This window comes from Felis catus, chromosome A1, assembly GCF_018350175.1.
Source record: "Felis catus isolate Fca126 chromosome A1, F.catus_Fca126_mat1.0, whole genome shotgun sequence".
Lineage (NCBI taxonomy): Eukaryota > Metazoa > Chordata > Mammalia > Carnivora > Felidae > Felis > Felis catus.
Window position 1 is genome coordinate 8,953,228 of NC_058368.1, and position 27,033 is coordinate 8,980,260.

General features: G+C 47.5%; 1 protein-coding gene across 3 annotated transcripts in view; it reads right to left on the reverse strand.

The window, feature by feature from the left end:
- The window catches only part of SLC7A1 (solute carrier family 7 member 1), a 91,620-nt gene that overhangs the window by 33,253 nt on the left and 31,334 nt on the right, over positions 1-27,033 (reverse strand). For all 3 annotated transcript variants that reach the window (XM_045047977.1, XM_023250398.2, XM_003980275.6), the window contains exon 2: positions 8,590-8,689. The gene's annotated coding sequence lies outside the window, so the exon portion shown is untranslated. The remainder of the gene's footprint in view (positions 1-8,589; positions 8,690-27,033) is intronic.

A 27,033-nucleotide genomic window follows, 5' to 3' on the forward strand; every position in this document is an offset into this window, starting at 1 on the left:
TTATTATGTATATTATCCCAGTGAGTATGTTGGGGGGAGAGGTGTATGTGTAAAGTACCAAATTACTGAGATTACCTTTCAGATTATGGGTTGTTTTCTTCTTTTCTGTATTTGCCATACTATCTGTAATGAGATGTGTTACTTTTTAAAGCAGAAAATAACAGTAGTAATAACGACTAACGTTCGGGGCACTGGCCAAACGAAAGGTCCCTTCCATAAATTCACGTATTTCACCTTCACACCACTTTATCTGGCCAGCAATACTCTGCATTCCAGAAAAAAGGGAACCCAGCATTACCAGACTCAGGAATTCTCAACCCTGGCTGCACAGGAGGATCACGTGGGGAGGTTTTTTAAATAAACCACGTCGCCTGGCCTACCACAGATCAAGTCACTTCTGTCACATTCCCCCAGGTAACTGGCCCAAGGGCACGTAGTCAGCGAAAGATGGAGCCGGGCTCGAACCCAAGTCTTTCTGCCCCAAAGCCCCGCACTGTCCTCTGAAGCGGGCTCTCCGGGTGTGGGGGCGGGGCGCGGAGGGCGTGGCGAGGTTGTAGACAAGTGGGGACAGATGGCCCAGCTGACTGGCGGACAGGAGAGCCCCCAATGTGTCCCACCTGAAGGGCCGCATCCTAACCCGCCTCCGTCCCCCAGCACCCAGGAGGCGTCATGACGTGCAGAGCACCCACAGGGGACACGCGGGAAGCATCGGCTGACTTCAGTGGTAAGAAACTGACAGGAAACTTCATCGTAGGTAATCACCGCCATAACTATCAATAGCTTATGAGGGTCTCTCAATCAAAGGAGATTTTGTTGGCTGAAGAGTTCATGGTTTCACTTGCTAAAGAGCACCTTTCTGTTTCCCTAAATGAATATAAATGTAAAAAGCTGCCAGTTGGGTTAAAATCCACCCTAAGCAGCACAGTCTTGTCTACTAAGATTTGAAACAGCTCCCGTTTTCTTCACAGATACTTTCTGCTCTGCGGTGTATTCTATCTCCCACCTCCCTTCTCGCCCCAGCTGAGGACAGCTTTCCCACTCCACTGGGGGACAGCTTGAGTACCCGTGACACCCTCTGCCTAGGGTTTTCTGAGGTCCAAATTCATATCTTTAAGTCGGGACTTGGGGTCTCTGTTTCCACATCTAAAGATGAGGCAGTACTGCTGTCCTACTGTCGCAGGGTGCTAATGAGGGTCAAATGAGATGATGCATTAGGGAACACACTGGAAGGCCAAATTCGTTCTTCTTCAAATGCCAAGAGCTCCTGTTTTTGCCACGCTGGTGGGCACTAATCCCTCATATTTCTAATCTTTCTTCAACATCTCGGTTTGTCAGCTGTCTCTGCCTCCGAAAGCAGAAGCAGACAACCCTATCAGTGAAGGGCTCCCGTCACGACAGCTGTCGTGGTCCCTCTTGAGCGGAGGCTGTGCCACAGATGCTGTCGTCTTCTTCACTAGGCTCAAATCTTTGCAACATTGTCCACTCAACTTGAAGAAGGACATAAAAAACAAGAAGCCAACGGGAGAATTGTTAGGGACATTTTCACAAAACCCAGATACGATCTAGAAATGCTCCTTCTTAAGCCAGCAGGATGTGATCAGACAGTATTTGGGTCTCTGGACGGTGTTTCCATCACTCAGGAAGGTTGTGCTGTATCAGGAGAGATGCCCTGACCCTGTGTACAGAACTGCGTTACAACAAAAACATGTGTTCTCTCGGGAGGTCAGAGCTTCTTTGCCACTTGCCTTTAATCACACTTACTTCTGTAGTATGTGACGAAAGGGCTCTGGATCTGCAACCTGAAGCCAGGTGACCTACAAACTCGGTGGGCAGGTCCAGGGGGAGACCTGCCATTGCCTGTCTGGTACAGTGTTGATTAACCAGAACTAAACAGGAGCCTGGTCCTAAGGAGTAGATTTCATAAAATTGGCTTTATATGAGCTGTAAAGCACTTCATTTGGGCCTTAAAAGCTGTCGTACATTTGGCTCTCGAATGGAAAAGAAATATCGTAAAGAATGTTTCCCTGAGATTAGAATTCAGACTTACTACCACAACATTGCCTCTTTAATTCTCTAGGCCTCTAAGGTATCCTGAAAGACAAGAGTTTTCCATGGCTCTTTCCAGAAGCATCCTCTGTTTCCAAAAGCACAAGGAAAACTGGCATCTGGAACCACCACAAGGCAGAGGATTCTACGCAAAACTCATCTTTCGCCGCATGTTCACACAGACCGATAGTTTTCCATTTACTAATGCATTCACCTGACAAAGCCAGGCAGTTTCACTGATTTAGACCCCAAGCTCCTGCAATTTCCGCCCTCCCCCATCTTCCCATGGTCCCAAGCAATCGTGTGAAAATAACCTGGAATTTCTAGAAAACGCACTGGTTCCAAAATAGACAAAGAAGCTGTGAAAAACCAGGTCCAGCTCCCTGAACTGAGCTGGAGAGCAGCCGCACGGGGGACTGGGGTCCGCTGGAAGCAACCAACATTCTACACCAGCTCCTCAAAAGACACATACGCACGAGTTCATTTAATCCGCATCAGAGACCATCAACAGCAATTGTTACTCCTCTCATGAGAGTAAGAGTGGGGTTCAGGCGGCAGGTCCTGTTGCCCACAGTCACCTAACCTGCATGTGGTGGAGCCAGGATTTGGCCTAGGTCACCAGATTCCAGAAGCCCTACTCTATGCCAGCTGCCAAACGGATTCCACTTTGGCCAGGCCTATTCCCCCCCTGCTGTCGACGATTCTTCATGTGTCACCTGGTCCTACAAATAAAAGATTCACAAGAGTTAAGGGACACCCTCTTCCTGAATGATAACTCCTCTGCAAAAATTAAGTCAGTTATTCACATGGTGGAGTGAATCAACGGACTCCACCCATTGGCCAAGACCCACCAGCTTCGAGTCAATAAGGAGCTTTATCTAAGGAAAAGTGAGTAATTTGGGTTGCAGGGCCCAACCAGGGCTTCAGGCAGCATTCTGGAAAGCACACAGACAGCAAGGCTTAAAAAAGTATGAAAGGAAACAACCAGCCAAAGAAGATGGATTAAGCTTATGCTGGAGCTATTACATCCTGATAAAAGTGGAGAGAAAGTGTCAAAAAAAACCCCACAAAAACCCATGTATAGCATCCCTGAGAAATAATAACATACTGAATATGAGTTTTTATAAAGAATGGTCTAGAAAGAAAACTGAAATAGGTGTTTCTCAACAGGGGACTTAGGGCATTTTTTTAGATTCTGCATTTTGACAATTTTCTCTAGAAGTGTGGTACTGCTTCTGAGTTAAGGAGAAGGAAATATTCTAATAAAACCAACAAACAAATAAGTGGAAAAAAAGGAAGGCATAAGGTCCAAAGACAAGTTGAACCATGTCAGGAGTCTATCTGGAGATGTGGACAATTGAGTACGTGGGGTTTCATTATGCTTTCTCTCTACATTTGTGCACATTTGGAAATTTTCAGAAGTGAATGTGAAAAGAAAGGAATTCATCCAGGGCTGACCCAGAAAACAAAGAGGAAATTCTTCAACAACCTGTATCAGGGCCAGGATAGCCCCTCAGCGCTGTTAGCCATGGCCACATATTAGTTACATAGTCTTTTATGTAGGATTAAGTTGAAGCATATAACATCGTCAGTATTCAGCTACGTTTTACATAAAAACAGCCTAGAGCAAAGAATCCGTAATAGGCAGGCCTGGTCTTACCTCTTACCAGTCTCGTTCCTATACAGACTTGCGTCTGTATCATACACGGGGAATTAGACTGAAATCAGAAAAGGTAACACGAGTTCCAAAGAACAGTTCCGAGAAAAAAGGAGTGATTCGTAGGTTATTCAGAAGCTGGCAGCTGCTGAAACAGAGACACTTGTAGGGAAAGAGAGACACTTGCAGGCACGCCTGTGTTTGTGCTACACGCTATGGGACACAAGCACAGCGTTGTGGTTCATCTGTCACCACTGGGCGGGCTGTGGCCCCACAGGGGACGTAAGGCACAGGCCTGCAGAACCGCCGGGACCACACAGGTGAGGCTGGCTGTGCAGGGCAGAGCGGGAGGGCAGGGCAGGACGGTCCATTTACAGGAGTCTTGCACGGCCAGCTGAGGGATTTATACTCAGACCTAAAAATTTTAAGCAAAAGAAGGACATCAAAAAAAAATATTTTCTTGAGAGGCCTGATCTGGCCTTATTGTGAAGGACAGACCAGAGCGGGAAACAGCACCAGGACAGCTCACTGCTCATGGCTCAGCCTTCTTTCTTTGGGGGACAAATTCAATTATATTTGTCTTCTGAGCATGATATTTTAATTCAACTAATAAAGCACTTTTGAGCAAACAAATGCTATAATCTTTGATATTTACCTGCCGTTTGCTCCCTGTTTTTTCCTCAAAGAGCCCTGAAATACACACGCTCCTCACACCCAAAGTTACCATGGGAATTATCTATGTGGTGTATGTCATGCACAAATAATCCCTAAGCAGGAAATGGCTTCCTATACCCATATCTCACAGGCAGCCAAAATTTCAGGCATTCATCCCCAAAGAAAAGCATGTAAAAGTTGAAAGAAACACCATAGCCTTCTCGTGTCATTTGCCACCTCACGTGTCTTGGGTCCAAACAACTACCTGCCGCGCTTTTCGACCACGAGGTATTTTTTTTTTATGTCATATGCTTGGAGGAAACACCCTAGTGCGTGGTGACAGAACAGTCTCAGCAGAGACAGCACAGCAGAGAATGTGCTTCTCGTGGCCTGAAATGACTCTGAGGCACCAGAAGCAAGGCCAGTGCCGTAAGGGTATGTGCGTACCAGAACGCTGGACCCAACGGTCAAAGCCAGGGGAGGCCTGGCAGAGGGTCAGGCCAAAGTCAGAGGTGAACAAATCAGCCCGCAAAGTCGGACCAATGTAGTTACTCCTACTGGGCAAGACAGCTGGACGGCAGCATTAGGTGTGCAGGGGCTCTTTTAGCATGTCAGACCACAGGTGCATCGTCCGTCACAGGCAGTGCCACCTGCTGTGTTGTAATGCAAGACCCCAGTGCAATACCATAACCGCACTGCCCTACAGAACGCTACCCGAATTCAACCCAGGCGCCTGTCAATACGACAGCATCCAATTATCCAGGACCACATTCTCCTTTACAAACAACGCCAGAAAACTGCAGCTGGGTTCCGAAGCGGGTCACAGACAGCAGCAACTGAACCCAACATTCCTGATGTAGAACCACGCACTCTGGGCATCCACCACCCAGCAGGGACAGTGAGGGCAGGAGAATACCCAAATTGGTTAGAAGAATAAATGAACCCTTTAGGGTCGTGATCCTTTAACAGATTTAAAATCACGGATCACCGTGGAAAAAAGAAAGGAGCAAAACAGTTTCCCACAAAAATGGATAGCAGACGGGAACCACTCCTCAAGGAGCAAGGAAAGGCAATCAGTGGTACGCAGCCTCTGAGGTGGCCCCGTGATCCACTCCCGGTATCTCCTGGAGTGTGTGTAGAACTGGGACTTGCTTCCGGTCAACAGAACATGGTGACGGTCGGTGCTGGCCGTCACTCCACGGAGCTTACGTTACATGAGCTCCATCTTGCTAGCGTCCTCCTCGTCAGCTTAATGAACCCGGCGGCCACGCCAGGAAAACCCATATGGCAATGAACGTGGCCTCCAGGTCGGCCAGAGAGAGGCCAGGGCCCCGGGTCGTACAATCATGAGGACACAGATCTGCCCAACAACCTGAGGGAGCGTAGAAGCAGAGTCTACCCCAGCCATGCTTCCAGATGAGAACCAAACCCTAGTCAACACGTTGACTGCAGCCTCGTGAGCCAGGCCAGGCCCTGACTTCTGACCACAGGAGCAATGGAACAATAGATGTGTGTTGTTTTGGGCCTCTACGTTTGTGGTGATTGTTGTGCGGTGACAGAGCACTCCTCCGTGGCCCCGTCATGAGACAGTGAGTGGGTCTGCATTCGTTCTCTCTTACACCTTCAAGGACTTAAAACCAGAGCCCAACATTTCTCCTCCTCTGTTTCAATGGTGGAGTTAACCTTTCCTGGACCTGAAACTATTTTTCTTGGTTAAGGATGAACGATTTGAAAGCAATTGCCTCCTCTGGAAGCATGGTATGCACTAAATGACTATTACTTCATTTTTTACAAAATTGCGTATTTGCCCTGTGTCACTCTTCTGGGAGTTACGGGAGCTACAAAGATAAGCAGCGCACCGTCCCTGTGCTCAGAGTACGCACTGTCTGGAAAGAAAGACTAAAGCAACCATCTACCCATTCGACAAATATTTACCTTAAGCCTACTATAGGCCTCCCCCGCTTCTAAGTGCTGATGAAACAGCAGGGAACGGAACAAAGCTGTCCGCCCTCTGGGCAGGAAGACATTATGATAAACTGAAGCGCACAAACAAGTACCACGGCAGAGACCAAAAAGCCTCCAGGGGATGCACCACCTCTGCCGCCACCTGGCACCTGGTCTGTATCTCTTCACTCAAGAAGGGGCAACCTCACGGTGGTTTCCAGTAGGTCGCGAATTCCCCTGATTTAGTTGCAGTTCAGGACTTGTGCCGGAGGACCGAAGAACCGTCGATGGCTTCCCCACACATTCGGTCACAGCATCCTGATCCTGAGAAACAGATCTGATACAGACTTTTCATTCCGATGTGAACACTCAGCACCACGTGCCAAGCCCTGGTATTAGGTAACAGGAAGGGTTTCTAAAACAGTCTGTTAAGATAGCAGAGACACATCTGACGACTGCAGGAAGGGGAGGAAGAATGCAGAATGAATTCACTCTAAGCACTCTTACTAAACAGGCCCTGAAAAGAGGAGGAAAGAAAAGGACCCTCAAGGTTCACAATGGCTTCTGGCACCACACAGGATGTTCCCCCCTCCCGGCCACACTTCCCTGCCGGCAAGGATCCAGTTTTACTGTCTTTTGGGAAAGTACACCTGGTAACTGTGCACCTTGGTTTCTGACATTTACACAGTTGCAAGGGCCTCATAAACACGCGGTGTACTTCCAGCCGTGAGCCTCCCTGTGAACTATGCGGTAGGAGCTTTGGGGAGTCTGGCCCTCCTGCTTATTTCAAGGTCACTGCTCAAAGACGCCTACCTGTGGCAAAGGCCGCTGGCCATATCCTCCACAAAGTTCCTCTGATGAAGGATGGCATGGGCTGCTGACCCTGATTATGTGTGCATTCTTTTTTTTCAACATTAAAAGAAATTTTTTTTTAATGTTTATTCATTTGGGGGGGGAGGGGCAGACAGAGAGGGAGACACAGAACTCAAAGCAGGCTCCAGGCTCCGCGCTGTCAGCACAGAGCCCGACACAGGGCTTGAACTCACAAACCATGAGATCATGACCTGAGCCGAAGTCAGACGCGTAACTGACTGAGCCACCCAGGCGCCCCTACGTGTGCATTCTTAATACAGCTAGTTTTGGAATTAAGAATATGAATGGCTGCAAAGGACAGTAAGAATGTGAGAGGGAGGGAGAGAAGTCAGGGCAGGTTCTTTTGTAAACACACACACCTGAAAAAACTGCCTCCTTTTGATGATGCATAAAATAGCAACAATAACAATGAAGTGCCCATACTCAGTGAACTTGTTATTTTAATCAAAAGCTAACAGGAGTAATAGCTTTCAAGTATTTTAATAGTAGAACAACCCATCTTTCCCAAACCACATCTGCCAAACCCAAACTTAAGAATCAAATAAAAATGGAGCCTCTCTTACACAGAGAGATGGGAGCCACTGAGCCCCGCTGGCTAGCCCTGACCTGCCCCCGCCCTCCCTGCCTGGCTTCTTGGCCCCCCTCAGGACTCTGCGGCTCTAAGGCCAGGCCTGAAATGCACTGGCTTATAGTCACTACATATAGCCATACATATGGCACTACTGGCCATAGATCACTACAGCACCTGAACCTAAGAATAAGCTACGGGAGAATCCCTAAGTAAAAGGGGGGAAAGCAGAGGAATAAAGAGACAGGAGCAGGAGGAAAGGCTTGAGAGCAGGAAGGAAACTGGAGCCTGCCCTTGACCCTGAGAAGCACCAAGGCTCCAAGAGTCAAAGGCAGCACCGCAGTGCAAACCATCAGTGTCACGGCATTGCACACCAGCACGGACAGGCCAGGGGCCGCTGCCCAGTGCGAGGGCCACCAAGGGCTACACACCACGCAGCAGCCCCGCATCCACACCGGGAGTGAGTGGCAGGCTTCAGCAGATCCTCTCTCCACAGCTGCCCTGATGGACATAGATTTCACCTGGGATGTCGGTCTTCCCCGCCCCCCCCCCCAGTTCCCAAGCCTTGCATTGGGCAGGGTGTTGGGAGTTCTGTCTCAAGGAAATGCAGAAATTTAATAAGCCCGCAAAAGTGAAGGGGCACTCGCGTTTTCTGACGAGGGGATGGGCCTGAACTGCTAAGGGCTCTGAAGAGGCAGAGCAGTGATAGATAAGCTTTAAAAGATGATGACGCAGGGTGTAGCTGTCAGTTAATTTATAAAGTCAACAGCCAACTGAAGGCTAAACGGGCAATCCATTCTAGTGCCCAAGAGACCACCCTGCCAGCGTGCAGATGGGCAGACTGTACCTGGAACAGGATGTGAGGACTTGTCACCTCGTCACCCGAGGATCGCCTGGGTCCTGGAGCAAAGACGTCTCAGGAGGGATGAGATGGGTGCTTCTGGCTCCTGGGAAGCAAAGAAGAGACGTTAGGCGCCACCCACCTGGGCCCCAGAACCTCCATGCCTGTGGCTGTGAGGCGAGGGATGATTCTGTTCAGCTCGGAGTCAGAAAAGACACCCGACCTACAACACCAAGCAAAGGTAGGTGGCATCAGAGGCCAGGCAGGTAAGAGTCCCTTCACGGGGACTGAACAGGCATATGGTGAAGCACCACTGGGCAGGGGACAAGACGGGAAACTGGATGAGACGTCCTCCGAACCAGAGACCTTACCATGTGACCTCCACCAACAAGGACCAAATCTCAAACAAGCATCACCCAGACAGACTCCCTCCACAGACCTAGGGCACAAAGGTAGATGGGTGGTAGGTGGGAAGGCACAAAGCCGTGTGGGGAGAGAATCCACCCCCCCCCCCACCTCTGACAACCGCACTGAGAACTGAAAGTGGCGGGGGCAGAAAGTCTTATCTGGGTCCCTCAGGAAACAGTCAGACTCCACCTGTGAGTGGCCATCTTGCCAAAGACTCTCTGAACCAGCTGACAGATGGGCACAAACGTACGCCTGCCCTGGAGACTTCAGGATGGGCCAGGGTGCTCTAAATGTAGAACGCGCGCTGTCACCGTGAGCCTAGCGGAGTGGCCTGCAGTCCCACAAGGAATGGGATCGAGTGGCCGGAGTCCCCCCATCCGAAAGCAAGTTACCTCTGCTGATATAAAGTCCTCTGTCTCCTCAATCCTACCACTTCTACTTTGCACACACTCGCGCGCTCACCCAGGAGCTGGAGAGGTTTAATTAAAGTCTCCTGATGTGATCTGCACTAATGAAACCCAGAGCAGATTATCATTACACCAAGGATGCACATCAAGACGCTAATCAACAGAGTTTTGGAACTTCCACAGCAGCAAACCAGATTTCCAACCACGGAGATCCTACTCTATCCCGACCCACACCTTTTGTACGCTCATTGTACTCAAGGCTTCGTTCTTTTCCGCTATTTGCAAAATGTGAAAACCTACAGAAACACAAAAGGAACGTTTACATACCCTTCATCTACATTTACCGACATTTCTCATTTTGCCGTGTTCGTTTTATTTTTATAGAAACTTTTCTCGTGAACCATTTGATAGTGAGCTATAATGGCTACCGTGACACTTGACCTCTATTTTGGTAACTCCTAAGAACAACATCTCCGGCAAAACTGCAATGCCATTATCACACCGAAGACACTGAACATGCAGTCGATGGCATCTAAAACACGGCCCAGAATCAAACGCCCCAAATTGACAGCGTGTTGCTCTTTCTCTATCATATGCCAGGTACCACAAGGGCACTGAGAAGGTCACGGCCCCGCAGGGGAGACTGACCTACAGATGCCTTACTGGGGACAAGGGCACTGAGGTAGTGTGGCTCATATGCGAGTCTCTGTCTTGGCTGAAGAGAAAGTGGGTGGCCCCACCTGAAGACTTGAGGAAAGGCCTTTGCAGTGAAGCCCTAAAGGACAAGTCTAGCCAACATATACACAGCAGGAACTGAACTGTGAAACTAGACAGGCTTGAATGTGGCTGCCAGAATAATACCGTCCCCCCCACCCCAAACATCCAAATCCCAATTCCAGGAATTGGTGAATATGTTAGGTTACACGGCAAGGACGAATTAAGGTTGCAAGAGGAATAAAGATGCTAATCAGCTGACCTTGAGATGGGAAGATTTTCCTGTGGTGAGCCTGATGTAGTCACGAGGGTCCACCAGGTGGAAGAGGGGGCGGGAGAGTCAGTGTCAGAGGGATGCAATGTGACAAAGACACCATCAGCCACTGCTGGCTTTGAATGTGTCAGGGGACCAGGAGCCAAGGAAGGCAGGCAGGCTGGGAGGGACAAGGAACTAGACTGTCTCTCAAGAGTCCTCAGAAAGGAACACACCCCCGCCACCACCTTGACTTGAGCCTGGTGAGATGTATTTCGGACTTCTGACCTCCATCCAGAACCGTCAGGCAATAAATGTGTGCTGTTTTAAGCCAATGAAAAAACAAAAACAAAAAAACACAGAGGCTGGAAACAAGGCTGGAAACTATCAAAGTGCTGGGAGATGGGGGCAAATTCATCCAAGTCCTTGTGGCCAAGCCAAGAAAACTACACTTTGTCCTTCCGGGAAGGGAGAGACAGCCAAGAGCCATGATCGGATCTGTATCTTAGGAATAAAACTCTGAAATAAAAGGAGCAGAAGCTAGAAGGAAAATAACTAACAATGCTTGCTGCCAACGATAAAATTTGAGCTTTCAAACAAAAAAACAAAAAACAAAAAAAATAGAATTTTGGAAAACTTGCATCCGTCACCAAGAACTCAAAAGATTCCCAAAATTTAAAACAGTTTTCTGATGACACTGGTGATGTTAACAAATGCGATTTTTAGAAAACAATTACATGATGAAATCTGTCAACGTTTGAAGATCTGCATAATTCAGTAAGACAGTATTTCACTGAAACATGGACAAACGACTGATTCAAAGTACAAAGCGTAATTTTTGAAAAAAGTACAAAACAAGACACATTTTCAAGTACAAAAAGCCTGTCAATATGGTTTTAGATTCCACTGTGGAACCAACTACCTCCTTTCAAGTTTTTGTGCAGTATCGAAAAAGAACACTCAGGGGCGCCTGGGTGGCTCAGTCGGTTAAGTGTCTGACTTCGGCTCAGGTCATGATATCGAGGTTCATAAGTTCGAGCCCCGCATCGGGCTCTGTGCTGACAGCTCAGAGCCTGGAGCCCGCTTCGGATTCTGTGTCTCCCTCTCTCTCTGCCCCTCCCACGCTCACACTCTGTCTTTCTCTCTCAAAAATAAATAAACATTAAAAAAAAAAAAAAAGAACACTCATAATTATCCAAAAAGGCTACTATCCTTTTCCAAGTATCTACCTGAGGCCTATTTTCTTTATATATTTCAGCTAAAACAGACATCAAAACCAACTGATGCATAATTAGACATAACAATCAAGCTGCCTTCTATTAAGCTGAGCATTAAAGAGATTTGTAAATATGTAAAATGACACTACTCCCATTAAATTATTTAGCAACTAGTTATTTTTCATAGAAATGATACATTAACAGAAAATGGCTTCTTGTCATTTTTAGATGGATTAGTACGTAAATATTTGAAGCTGATCCCAACTCAAATTTGTAAGATGATAAATGTTGATACATACCACCCACATAAGCAAGAGTTCCTTCGAGTCCTCAATAGTCTGTAAGAGCACAAGGCGGTTCTGGGACCGAACAGCTTGAGAACCGCTCCCTTATGGGCTGCCCAATCAAGTGAACACAGCACCAAGCTGGGTATATGCTCACATCGCACAAGGTCCTCTCCTGCTTCTTTGGGCATGATGAAGCAGCCTAAAGGGGATCCCCACTCTGCTCCCATTCTCCTGTCGCGGTATACAAGCAGTTAATGCTCAAGCTGGAAGTCCGGAAGAAAAGCATGCCATACGTTAATCCAGGCTGAACTCATCAGGATTAATGGGGTTGGAATGCATAGCAAATAAACTCATTATAACTGCTTTTCTTTAATCCAAGAATGTTCCAACCGATCATTCTACTCCTACAGATCTGGCGACTCGCTTTTTACCAAGGAAGGAGAACGCTACATACACTTCAGACCTTAAGGATTCAATTTCACTTGTGTCATAAACACAGCAAGCAACATTTCAACACCACCCCTGACAAGCTTCACTGAAAGGGTGTGGCTATGACACCATGTGGCTCTGGGTAACGGGGGGCACCTGGCACACTGACGGGAAATATGTACGTAAAATAACATGGAAACACCAGCAAACATACTTCCACTGAGTAATTTACACATCAAAGGGAATCAGGTCTTTTCATTAAGTACACTGATGAACCACTAAAAATGCTTTCCCACTTATGTGACACAACCCCCAGCTCTTTGGCAACTTAAGTACCTGCTTTGCCTGTGAATGTGATTTTATTCCATTCATTCCACAAATGTCTTGGGTGCTAGATACAGTTTCAGAAACCAGAGAGGCGGCAGTGACCTTTATTGGACCAAAATCTCTGACTTCTTAAAGTCTATCACTGGAAATACCTCTTTGAAAACTGAGGATGGACGAAATATTCACTGGAGGAAGAACGCTTCCGGTTTCCTAAGCAACTGCATGAAATTACCAGAAGTAAGATGAGCCCCAACTACACACCGGAAGGTCAGATGTTATGGTTACTGTAAGGAACAAAGCTACAGACAGCACAGTTCAAGGCGATCGGGGGATTTCTGTTAAGTCCACAGACTCTCGCCGAGAACGCTGGCAATAATGGAGCTCCTCTGGGAAGGCCCAGCGACCTATGGGACGCCCGAGGCAGTTCCCCAGTGGATGTGTGGGCTGTCAGAATCCTGAAAGGGGAGCATCTGTGGTTGAAAAAAGCAAATCATAATTAATTGTTTTCTTTGGCATGAATAGTTTTCAAATTTCAGCGTAAGATTTCTGTCGGTTAAAAGGGAGCACAGGCTAAGAGGCTGAGTAGTTAAACAGAAACCACTTTTCTGCTCCAGGAAAGATGGGGAGGATGGAACCAAAGCCCCAAGTACAGGAAGGAGCCTGCAGTGTCCCCAGAACCAGCAGGGCAGGCTTCCAGGCATCACCAAAGGATCCAGAACTGAGCTCAGAGGCTCTCATACTTTCGTCTCCTGGTCCCTGGGGAGCCTGCTGCGTGGGCACTGTAGGAACCGCATCAAGAACAGTCCGGACTGTCCCAGCTGCACCTGCAACCCGCTGAGAGAACCACAGGAATATGGGAGTGATCCCTTCTCTCCTTCGGCCTCCCAGCCTCAACCCGCACTTTAGATCTACCCAGAAATGATCAGACCCTTATTAACTGAAACAACATACCCTCAAGGGGCAGATCTGGAGGGTACCAGCATCCAAAATACTATGTTCTCCTATGTTTCCACTGGACCCACACTTCCTGACTTCCACAGCTCCACGGGAGCACAACACACACTGGCTTACCAGCTCCTCAACGGTAGGGGGGTGTCTTCTACCCGTGACCATGGGCTTTACAGCTGCTACTCAGCAGCTCCCCAGGAAAACTCGCAGAATAGATTCCAGCGTCCATCTCAGAATGTGAGTGACTCACCTCTTCTTCCAATTTCCAACGTCCGTCCTAATCCCACCTGTATTTGGGACCTATACCAATTTCTGTCTACTCCCTGAGACGGCAATAGCACTTAAGCATAAATGCTGTTCGAAAGACCGCACACTCTGGTTCTACAAAACTTACTGGGGGAAAAAATGACAAACTCTAAAGGAAACATGGTCAAGGAAGTAACAGCAAGACATTTATCCTACCCCCTATCCTTCGATAACGAAAATTACTCCAGCCATTCTGCACCAAGGAAAAGACCGCTGGGCTCACAATTTGATGACTCAACCTTCCTCTGAGACACAAAAGACTCCGGGAAAAGGCCACAAACCCCTTCTTTGCTCTGCGCTGCAATGGGCCAGTGAAGGGCGCTCTTCCCCATCGGCCCGTGTCTCCTGGTGATGCCAAGGGAAGAGGAGGGGTGGCAGGAGAAGCTGGCGGGGGCCAGTCAGAGGTCACAGGATGCAGTTCTCAAGCAGGGGTGACTCTGCTCCCACCAAGGGGCATCAGGCAGTGCCTGGAGACATTTCCGGTGGCCACAGCGGAGGGAAGCAGGTGTTGCCATCTAGTGCTCAGAGGCCAGGACTGCTGCACGGACAGCCTTCCAACAGAGAGGCTCGGGAGCACTGGGGTGGAGAAAGCCTGCCTTATGTGTGAAACTGCAGACCGCAAAGTGTTCCATAGATTTTCTTTTTTAAGTGAACTGGTTTAATAATTCTATCAAAAAAAAACAAAAGCTACAATGTCTGAAAACAAGCACATATTCACAAGAGAGCAAAACCTTGTCACCATATCCCTGGAGAACGCTCCAGGGTACCCAAACCAGAATTGAGAATAATTGCCTAAGAGGCAAGGAGACGACGGGAAAAAGTAAACGATTAAAAAACACCGTGTGGACTAAGACATGCTCCCGTTATTAATCTGAGTTCTCACTTCTGAGGGTGAATTGGTATCTTGTAGAAGGCTTGAGACCCTCGCCCTCTGATGACTCTGCCTGGAAGGTGAAGGTCAAACCTTGAAGGGCTGATGGGACGGCCAGGCAGGGTCCCTGTGAGGGAAAGGAGCCAACCAGCTAAGCCCCACCACGCTCACAAGGTCCCCCAGGGAGAATGCCTCATCCCCAGGTCACGGGGCAGGCACAGAAGCTCCGAACAGCAGTGACCAGGACAACAGAAAGAGCCCACGGCCACTTTACTAAAAAGTCCTCCTGTTACGCCAAACACACTGTTTCAGTGTCTGAGTGGGAAGGACATCTCCACCCTGTGGTTCCGAGAAAGCACAGAGATGAGGCAGCGTCCAGCCTATGAGGAAGGTCATTTCTCCCTCTCCCAGAAACGTTCTGCCCTCCAAGGAGCCATGGACATCTATTTTTTTAATGCCTGAGATTCAAAAAATGAAATCACGAGTTCTAAGAGTTGGAAGGGACCAATCCAACATCTGATGCAGAAATCCTCCCAGGCTGTCACAGGAAACACTGATCAGGCCAGGAAAGAGAGGGGAGAATGGGGGAGGGAGGAAGAGCCAGGCTACTGAAGGCAGGCATGAAGAAGTGACGCTCCAGGCAGCCACTCCCCCCACCCCCTTCCCAGTTGTCACCCACCAGCCTCTGAATTCTGCCTCTGAGTCTGGAGTAACAAACACGCATCTGAAGCCAGCCATACCCCTCATAAGCAATAACAACGGTAAGAATGGCTAACGTTCATGTTAAACGTCTACCATGTGCCGACACCCCCGTGGAAGGCACTGTATGTATGTGTACAACCTCGTCTAACACTCAAACCAGGCCTTGAAGTTTACACAGCTGTCACACCCCCTTCACTTAGGGCAAGCCAGCTGTGTAAAGTAGTTATAAAGCGGAGCCTTGGTTCAAACCTTGGCGCATCCGACTCTAAACCCACCTGGATGCTCCATTATGTTTAATGCTACTGAAACGCTACATGAGATTATAATAGGTCCCCCAGGGCAATGGGCCATAACGTAATTACAGCAAAACTTTAATTAGACATGAGGAGGATCCCCCGCTTAACAGTGACATGCAAAGGAATGAGGACACAGAGGTTTTCAAGGAGACAGACTTTGGTTTCAATCTCTGCTCAAATGCTGACCAGGTGAGTGAGTTGGGGCAAATCATTCTGAATCTTAGTTTCCTCACTTCTCCAAAGAGGAAACTACTGTGAGGCTCATGCAATTGTTTAAAAACAACAATAAACATATTTATCCACATAAATGTATCATGCACTTTTGAAAGTAAATACATTCTTGGGAGACTGTCTCTGAGTAAGTGACATATTTCAGAAATACTTCCTCTTCATTTCATACTGTTCTTCAAATGCACTGGTTCCTACGTGGCATTTTGAAATTTCTCTGCCAAACAGCTAATGAGCTACACAAATAGATAAATGCAGCCAGGGGGAGCTGCTATTTTAAGAAATTCTCCAGTTCAAGTGAACAATTGTTTGATGTGTGAATAATCGGCTCTTAATTACATGGTTTGTCAATATTTTAAAAGAATCATCTCGTTAACAAGCTGAGGGGGTAGGCTGTGGCACCTACCCTGACTTTGGTCATTCGATATTTCTGTCTGCCAGTAACTGAACCTTAAGAGTTTAAAAAAATAGTCTTTGCCAGTGAGCAAGTGACGTATTATTAAAAAAAAAAAAAAAAGAGGTGAAACATATGAATACAATACAAACATTACAGGGCATTCTCCAAATAGGCAGCAGAGAAAGGAGGCATGGGGGAATTTCGGAGCAACAGACCCAGGATGGAGTGGTGCGGGGAGGCAGCGGACAAGGTGAAGGCGTGACAAGGCTGAGGGAAGAAGGCAGGCACTCCTCAGACAGGGGGTGAGCAACATGCAAGCTGAGTGAGTCATGGACGAGCACAAGGGGGTCCCGAGAGAGCAAGGGGGCAGGCCTGCCAGGGCATGGGCAGAAGGATGTCGGGGCTCTACTGTCCACGGCCTACACAAACCTTCTCCAAGATCTCTTCTAGTTCTATGATGGATCCCCGGAAACACACATACGCATATATTTTGGCCCTACATTGGTACACTCTCTTGAGACTCGGTGAATAGAACTCGTGATCGCTTACGTTCAGGATTCCCTGAGGCCACCTGTCAGAGCCCAGGTAGATCTGTTGATCCACTAGGAAAATAAGCCTCTTGTACTCCTGCCGTGTGCCCTGGAGAGGTACCTGGGAGGCACCCCAAGAATGCAGGCAGCAGCCCACCTCTCTAGCCCCCTACTCCCAGTTCTTGGGCAGCTTCTTCAAGTTACACACCCCCTCCCCGCTGCTGGTCTTAACCAACATTGTTTAAAGCGGTAGCATCCATGCAGAGACAGACCCTACGGTTTGGGGCCAAGGACCCTTCACCCATTCTAGCTCTCAAAAGGAACAGTGACTAGGCTTTTTACTAATCTGTCCCCCTCCCTTTGCCAAATCAAAGTTAAAGTTACTTCTCTTCGGGGAGCCAAGAAATGGTGTTGCTTGTTTCCTAAAAACCTAGGAGGAGGAATGTGGCGATGGCCGCACAGCATTGTGAATGTACTTAATGCCACTGAAACGTACGATAAAAAAATATTCATAATTTTTTTAAAACCAAGAAAATTCCTCAAAAAACAACATACTTACCATATGACCTGGCAACTCACCCCTAGATCTATAACCAAGATAAATGTGTACACAAATGTTCACAGCAGCATGACTGAGAATAGCCCCAAAATGCTTAAACAACCAAAATGCCCATCAAATGATGAATAAACAGAACACAGAATATCTATACAATGGAATATTATTCAGCCCTTAGAAGGAGTGAAGCACTGACACCAGCCACCACATGGATGAACCTTGAAAACACCATGCTAAGGGAAAGAAACCAGGCACAAGAGGCCACGTATTGTGCTCTTCCATTTATATGAAAGGTCTCAGATAAAGGCAGAAAGTGTATTACTGGTTGCCTAGGGCTGGGGTAAGGATGGAGGAGGGAATGCGGAGTCACTGTTACTGCATATGGGTTTCTGTGTAGGGGTGAATAAAATGTTCTGCGATTGTGCTAATGGTTGCTTAACTCTTTGGATATAATCAAAACCACGGAATTTATACTTTAAATGGATTAACTTTATGGTATTAAAGTATATTCAATAAAGCCGTTAAAAAATAATAAAAGCTAAGAAGAGCCCAATCCGCCAGAGACCGCAGCGCGGTTTTCTATTAACGGCACTTGGGCCGATTCCAGGACTTTCACACAAGTTCTGTGCAACAGCAGCATGTTCTCCGTGTACTTTAATTCCGCTTCAAGTCAAAATTCTCCCCCCGCCCCGGAAATCAATAATTGTAGCTCCGGTTGCAGTTGTGAGAGGAGCTCCACCTCCTTGCACAAGCCACTTATTATATGTAACAGTCATTTTGCTTTGAGCGTTTCACCAAGGTGAAAGCGACTCCTATTTAATACACCCTCCCTGCAAGCTCTGGGTCTTTTCTTGTTCTGTTCCACTGCAAACATAAGTTCCAGGTTTAACGCACAGCAAAGATCCCTCATGGTGACAGGGCACCGAATAATAAAGCTGAGGAAGAGCGCAGCATTTGTTGGTTTAAATGACACACTTAAAGCTTTTAACTCAAGATACAGGAGACAGGAAATGCCTCTCTGTGCGCAGGATCTCAAGAAAATAGGAAGGCTTTAATAGGTAATCAGAAGTAAAAGATCATCAGGCGGTAAAAAATTAAGAAGGTCTCTTGGCACTAGCAAAGAATTTCCAGAGATCATCAAGGTGCACTCCCAGGACAGAGAAGTCACCAGTGAGGCAGGGAGAAGACATGCCCAACTTGGGGAGCTGGAAGGAAAACTGCCTGGGAAACAAATTTCGGGATACTTTCTGCACTGAAGGTTCGGAATGCTCGCGAGGCTTGGTGGCAGCCTTTTGTCTGCCCAGGCACACCTGACAGGTGAGTTCATGCTACTCTCCGGGGCATTTACAAGCCCTGGGTACACAACTCCCTGCAGGCAGGTGTCAGCCCGCCCCTACCCTCCCACGGATGTGTCCCCAGCCCTACGGCAGCGCTGAAGAAGCGTATGAAGACAAATGAGCCTTGCATGTGGCCAGGAGGCGGCCCACATCCAGGAGAGAAGAGCCTGCCTGCGCCAGCCCAGTGATTACCAGAAGGAATTAAGCAAGCACTTGCAAGCCTCGGCCTCTGAATTTCTGTACTTTGATAGACTTAATTTGTTCTCCTGGGGCTAAATAGCTGGCTGTGTCGCTGCAGTCCTACACAGGAGCACAGTTAGGGAAACCTAATGTGCAGGGAATGATTTATGACTCCACGGGGCTCCCACCCAGGAAACCGTTCTCCCCAGGAGAAGCGGGGGCCAGGCAGACGGGTCACCAGACACACCTGCCATGTTATCAGTTGGGACTCCACTTAAAAATGGCTCTGTTCTCTTTCCTCCCACAAACTTAGACAAAAGTTCTTGAGGCACTTCTTGAAAACATTTTCATCTGTGTAAGATGGTCCCCAAATAAGACACCATCAAGGAATGCCAGTGCTGGGAAAGAGTCACAGGACCATCTAATACATCCAAACCAGTCTATTCTCACACCTGCTTTGGGAGTTTTTGCTGTATCTTTGTAGCATGCATATTGTTACTTATAACATTGTTTGTTAAAGGAATCCAGGGGCGCCTGGGTGGCTCAGTCGGTTGAGTGTCCGACTTCGGCTCAAGTCTCGATCTCACGGTCCGTGAGTTCAAACCCCACACCAGACTCTGTGCTGACGGCTCAGAGCCTGGAGCCTGTTTCCGATTCTGTGTCTCCCTCTCTCTCTGCCCCTCCCCCGTTCATGCTCTGTCTCTCTCTGTCTCAAAAATAAGTAAACGTTAAAAAAAATTTTTTTAAAGGAATCCACCTCTTTATAAATCAAATATTATTTTGTAGAAAGCTTTGTATTACTCCCAAATGGAATACCACCAAAAATGATCTGAACTCAAACATTAAACTCAGCTCCATTACCCAATGACAAGTGCCATCTGTTTCCTGCAGGGCCCCTGATGGCTACAGCCGTACAGGTAGTGAGCTCTGGACACATCAGGTCTCTAGTTTTTCTAATCTATGTTACCATTTAACATACCTATCAATATAAAAATGTCTGTGCACTCCCTAAAATTGCTCACAGGGCACATACATGCTGCACTTCGAAAAACAGCGGCCCAAATCTATGACTTGGCAAACTACGGCACTTGGCCCACTTTTGTATCAATCCCAAATTAAAAGTGGTTTTCACTGGTAAGTCTGTCATTCTCTCCCCCACCCCTCTCTTTTTAAGGAGGAGGAAGAAGAAGAGGAAGAGAAAGATTATTATTCAAAATACCACATCTGAATGACTTAGAAGCACCTGCATGCGGGTCTTCAGGATTCTATATAACTGAAGGAATCTTACCAAAGAAGCCAGGAGTGTAAACCCTTTCAAAATGGGCCTCTGTCCGATCACTTCAACTGTATTTTAAGAACTGAGCCTGCACAGCTGACCTAAATGGGTCTCTGTCCTCCAGTGCCTGAATCACTTCCTCTTCTGTTTGTCCCAGAGCCACCCTCCACCCTCCTCCACCACACCCTGGGAGCCCACCTGGGTGCACCCTGAGCTCTCTGGGGCCAGCAGGAGGCGGGCGGCTCTGTGATGGAACATTCCCCCCCACACAGCCAGCTGTGCTCACCAAACCCTCTCCTGCCCCTCCAAGCCTAGGGTGCTGGGCCACTCAGGGCCCCCTCACAATCCCAGGCCACTAAAACCGTCGGACCACCCCTAACCCTGGCCTTGCCTTTGTAAACAGTGGCTTTACTACACTCGCTGCCAATTACCCAGCTTGAGATGGCCATCTGCTCCCTGCAGGAGCCCTGATGACGCCAGCCTTACGGGCAGTGAACTCCGGGCGACTGCAGCTGCTTCTGCCACCTCGGGAATGTGGGCATCCAGGCCTACTCCGAGCACAATGCCTCTGTTCTAGAACTGCACAGCTGGACGGAGTCACGGACCACCTGCGGATTCACCCTCCTCCTTCAAAGCGAGCTGGACCCGAGCTGTCCAAGACCTTGCGTGATCTCAAAAATGCCCAGAGAGATTCTAGTGATTAGTTACAACAACACGCTGCATTACAAAAAGGCTTTTTTCTTTAAAGTCTTCAACTTAATTTAATAAAATCTGAGCAGCTGCTATGTCACAGACACTGTCCTCGGCGTTTCACACACACAGAAGATCAACAATCAATCCTCATGTTATAAATGAGAAAACTGAGCCTCAAAGGGAGTCTGTGGTACTTACCAGAGCTCTAAGTGGCTGATGTGAGAGTCGTCCCCACCTTCTTCGCTCAGCCAGGCCCCGACCTAAACCCACCTCTTGGCTGGCCAGCAATCCCCTCCCTGCCCCCCTTACCATCCCTGCCCACACCAGGAAACACAGCAAGGCCACCCTCCAGTCTATCCGCAGCCAGCCCAGTCACATTACACAAATCAGGTTACAAGAAAGACAAGGTCAGGACCAGGGTCAGCAAGTTTTCTGACCTAACAGGGAAGCTCCCTCACAGCCCCATATACACAATCACATTCCCTGGGCCAGCCAACAGGTGAAAATATCTGGTACCTCCAACCTGAGTGTGAATCCCTAGGCAGGTGCCTTCACAATGTCTCTGTGGTATAAAATGAAATGGCTGCCGTGTGCAGTGGTCCCTCTCCGGAACATTCTCTGCCCACAAACTGGGCTTGGAAGACAATGCCAGGACTCTGTGCACCTGGGAGGGAAGGCCTGGCAACTCCCATCAAGCTACGTTACTGACTTTAAGTCACACCGAGTGGAAGGTAATTTTCCTATGTCCGATTTTATATCTGCTCACCGATCTGAGGAATCAGAAGGCCTGTCTGGCCCTAGCTGCGTGATCTTGGGCAAGTCACTTGACTTCTCTGTTTCAGTCTTATCACCTGAAAACTGGGATAAGGATACTACTTACCTCACCTACACCTCACCCCATCGCTGCCTCTTCTCTACTGTGAAAAATCGAGGAAGACAGAGGCAAGATAGAAATGAAAATCTCAGATGAAACTGGATTCAAAATTTGGTAGGCAAGTAACTTCTCTGAGCTTCCTTCCTCCCCTCTGCAAGATGAAGAGAATAGTAATAATAGCTACTTCAGAATTTGAGGAGGCCCAAATGAATTAAAACGTACAATGCACACAAGAGCACCTGGCACATAGTAAGTGCTGTATCTTTGCTATTATTATGAGTTCCTTAATTTACAAGAGGTCTCATTAAGAGCCAACTCGTGAAGCGATGTGAAGATTAAGTACTCAGAATAACTGTGCATTTATTATATGAAGGCATTTGGTAATTGACAAAGCACTATTCAAATATATAGGTAAGGGGTGCCTGGGTGGCTCAGTCGGTTAAGCGTCCGACTCACAGTCCGTGAGTTCGAGCCCCGCATCGGGCTCTGTGCGGACAGCTTGGAGCCTGGAGCCTGCTTCGGATTCTGTGTCCCCCTCTCTCTCTGCCCCTCCCCTGCTCATGCTCTGTCTCTCTCTGTCTCAAAAATAAATAAAAACATTTTTAAAAATTAAAAAACAAAAACATATAGGTTAAAACATGCAAATAAGTTGACAGTCTGATTTATTTCTATCTACCCTCTAATTCAGATGCTAAAAGACTCCAGAGCTATTGCTTAGAAATATGTAAATTGGCTTAAAACTACTAAAAATATAAATATATTGGGGCACTGGGTGGCTTAGTCGGTTGAGCGTCCGACTTCGGCTCAGGTCATGATTTCACAGTCTGTGAGTTCGAGCCCCGTTTCGGGCTCTGTGCTGACAGCTCAGAGCCTGGAGCCTGTTTCAGATTCTGTGTCTCCCACTCTCTCTGACCCTCCCCTGTTAATGCTCTGTTTCTCTCGGTCTCAAAAATAAAACATTAAAAAAATTCTTTTAAATATTTATATATAAATATATTAATTATATATATATATATATATATGAACAACATAATTAACAATGACTGGGTCTTTAGCCACTCGCTTTTATTTTAAAATACTTCAATATCCCGGTTTCTGCAGCACTAAGACCGAAGTTCTCTGCAGCGTGTGTGTTGGGGGCTGGCAGTGACCGTAGCCGTTGTAGATCGCAGTTGTGTCATTGAGGTGCCAGGAAATGCTCAGTGAGTGCCCCTCGAGGAGTGAGCAGGTCACATGCTTCAGGCCGTGTGTCACTCCCCCTGGACAACGCCACACCAGCCAGAGACCTTTTCGCCGGTTTGGCTCTTGGGCCAAACCTGGAAGTTTTCGCCTCCATTTAGAAAAACAAAATGTTTTCCTCCACCTGCTCTACCACAGGGGCGGCTCCTGTGACTTCTTCCACTCTGAACTCAGGCGGGAAAGAATGCCCAGTCAAGAGGCCACTTTCCTCCTTCCAGGAGGTCTGGACACTCACAAAGCCCAGTTATTTGTTTTGCCAAACTGTGTATACATTGAATGGAAATGTTTGTTTTCCATGTCCCACTTTACGTCTCTAAAGACAAATGATTAAAGAATATTTCAGGGACGCTTTTTTTTTGCTCATCCCCTCCAACCTGGTTGTATCAAGCAGCCTCGCTTCCTGCCTTTTAACTCACATTCTGTCGGCACATCATCCACTCTTCTTTGTTGACCTTTACGTGTACAATGTTGCTTCAAAACCCTTCTTCAAAGGAAAGGTCAAAGTGAAATGTCACCGGGAAGGATGCCAGGTGGCCAGAGGCCAGGCGGGCACCGGCTCCCGGCGCTGAGGTTACCTGTGGGGTGTGCAACAAGGTGCCAAAGGCAGGTAAAGAGGCACCACAGCTGGACCACCTCATCTAACGCCCCAGAAAGCCCTGTCCTCCAGCCCTGGCCCCCGGCCCTCAGGGCAGAGTAGGACCCTTCATCCAAGAGGCACTTCCTGAGCGTTCCATCACACGTACACTCTGTTAGGAACGGCACGGTACAGAGAAAGCTACGGGGTCCCTGCCCTAGGGGGGCCTGTAACTTAACAGGGAAGAAAGGACATATGAGAAAGCGTAGAGAGAGAACACGAAGGTGGACTTCAGAAGGACAGAAGGTTGGGGAGCTGAAAGCCACCACTATGGAGGGGACTGCCAAAGGAGAGTGGGACTAGAAAGGAAGATGCAGGTGGGGGGGGGGGGGGGAGGAAGGAAGGGCCAACGGGATGCAATGAAACACTGAACACAGAGGCAGGAGGTGAGAGCAAGACAGAGTGAACTCTAAAACCGCAAGCCTGCTTGACAGGGAGACTGAGGATTCCTCGAGAAGCGATGTCAAGAAACAAAAGTGGGCAGCGAATCCCAAGTCTGGGTTTGGAAGCACCGAGGTGAGGTGAGATGAGGTGGCCCTGACAGTCTGAGTCTGCCACTCTCTCTCTGCTCTGGTTCATAATATACTAAGGGGTTAGAAGCATATGAAGGAAGAGAATTAGCAACACAGTAGACCAAGGATACCATCTAGAAACAACTGACACGGACACACAGAATCCAACTCAGTGAAAACTTCAACTCTGCAAACCATGATCTAGGAAAAGTCAGACACGGATGGAACGAGATGCACAGAACAAAGAGGGGCAGAAGCTAAACGGAGTGAAATCTGCTATAGATAAGGGCTGACGTGTGCAGAAAAACCTTTCCTGAAAATGGAAATGGAAAATAATTTACCCTGATGAGAATAATTTCTGAACACTGCAAAACTTAGGTGGCTTATCTGCGCTCCAAACAAACATAACTGACTTGAGCTGAAGCGCACTCAGGGAAAAATTTTCATCAAAATTTTACCTGGGATGATACTGCTGATAAAACGTGTACACTCACAGAGTCAAAATAACCTCAGATCAAACCTGTGTGTCCATCAGAGCCCAGAGGCCTACCCGCAAACAGCTGGACGTGTGCAAGTCCGAAACGGAGGCCTCCCTGTGAGAGGTGAGTGTTGACAGGGAGAGGCCTTGTCCCTGGGAGACAAGGAGGGAGCATCACACTAGTGAATAGGAAAAGAGCAATTCCAGAAAGAGTTACGGACCCTCTAGGAGGAAGGAGTGCGACTCCATGCATCTCTCTGCCGGCCACACCATCACCTTGTGGCCAGAAGCCACAACACAGAGGAGGGTATTCATGCCAGCTTGGCAGAGAGTTACTAGATCAAACACAGGACATCCAGTTAAATCTGAATTTCATGCCAACAAAGAATAATGCTTTAGTATAAGTATGTCCCAAATGTATCATAATTGTGTCCCAAATATGCCAACAAGTACTTTTTGCGGTTAAAAAAAATGTGATACTAAAAAAGTAGCCAGTGCTTATGTATAACCCAAATTTAACTGGGCGTCCAGTATTTTTATTTGCTAACTCCAGGAAGCCTAGCTTAGTGTTGACGGCTCAGGTCTGAGCTCCTCACCTTCTTGCCTTTAGCCATCAGCCCTGATTTCCAGACTACCTCTCTGCAAAGGCTCTTCCACAGTCCTAGCAGAGAGGGGGGACTCCCCCTCACATACTGTGAGTGCAGGGAGCCTGCTGCAACAGACCCAGAAAAGGAGAGATTCTGCAGGAAAAAGGAATGACCAACCATATTATATATTTCAGAGAGACAACATGGCGTGAGCACTGACGACCGATCACAGAATCTAACTGGAAAAAAGAGGCAACGGAAAGCAGTTTTAGTATAATAATAAGAGCCTACTTTTCAGGTGAAAGCAGGTGGTGAGAACATGACATTCACTCTAGTTAGCTTCATCATTAAAAAAAAAAAAAAGGGCTGTCAGCCAACTGCTTCCACCTTCACAGCATCTGCAGAGAACCCCAAGAAATCACGCCCCAGAAGGGCAAGCACTTGGGTCACTCGGTGTTAGCACCCACAGGCACGCAAACAGCGTTTGCTGAATGAATGAATGAATGAACGAATGCATGCATGCATGCATAAACTCTACACTTCTCAAAAAGCTTGTTCTAAATTTGGAAATCTTACGTTTATCAAAAACGCGAGTCTAGGGTAAATCTGAACGTTTCGTGGCAGTGTCACCACAGTGGCCAGCTAATATTCTTTGCTCTTTGATTGGTCAGCTGAGGATTATCTGAACTAGGAATCACAAGGGTCTGTGCTGGGCCTACACGAAACAAATGAACAAAAACACCTGCTACTCCACCTGATGAAGCACATGTTAAGATTCACATAAATCAAGCAGAGAAGAAAGGCCACCACCTCCCAAACTGAAGTGAATCTGGTTCAGAGCGCAATTTTTTTTCTAGGCCCCTTTGTGTAACCGTTGCAACTGTTTTCTTCAGTTACAGGAGCGCTTAATCAAACAAACATCTAAAAACAGCACAATTTTCTTATTTAAACATAAAAGTATTTTCAACCCTGCACCAATTTCCCTTGATCTGTGTTGGAAGGAATCCCAGGGACGCCTTACCATAACAATAAACTTAAAAAAAAAAAATGACATATATTTTCATAAAGAGTACCGTATGTATACTGCTTCTAATTTGGGATAAATCCCCAGTATATTCTGAATTTTTAAAAAGAACGCTTTATTTGCTTTGCTACTGTGGAACTTTCCATTCTGCTAAAAGGCCCCAAATTTAGAATTTACAAACAAACCTTGCCTGGACAAAGTGAAAGCTGTACTTAGCTTATGGATATGCTAACTCCCGGCATAAAACAAACGCTCAATAGCTCTGCCTCCAGACTTCAGGTATTTAATGACAGTTAGAAGACGTAGGCTCGAAGGAAGTTTATGTACAAATTAAACCAAAGGTTTTTCGTACCAGCACCTGAAAGGTTTAAATGCCAGACGGAGTCTACGTTCTCAGTACTAATTTTCTCAAAGTTGGTCCAAAGGAATAGATCTGCGTCCCGACACGGAGGACACTGGTGCCAGCTCTGGCCGCCTGCCACTGCCTTGCGACTTCCAAGCAAGGGCTCCAGAGCTCCCCAGGCAGAGCTGAAGATACGCTTTCTGGTATTCATCTTCACCAAACATCACTGACGCTTAATGTTGCCTACTGCAGCCGTAAACGAGAGCGTTAACTCGTGAGCCCAGCAGAGGCAGGAAACGCTATGCATTCTGCAGGTGGAAAGCACCGCCAACTGCCTCCGACAGATAAGACTGACCAGTTCTCTCACAGCTGGGAATTAATGCAACTGACGTGTTTC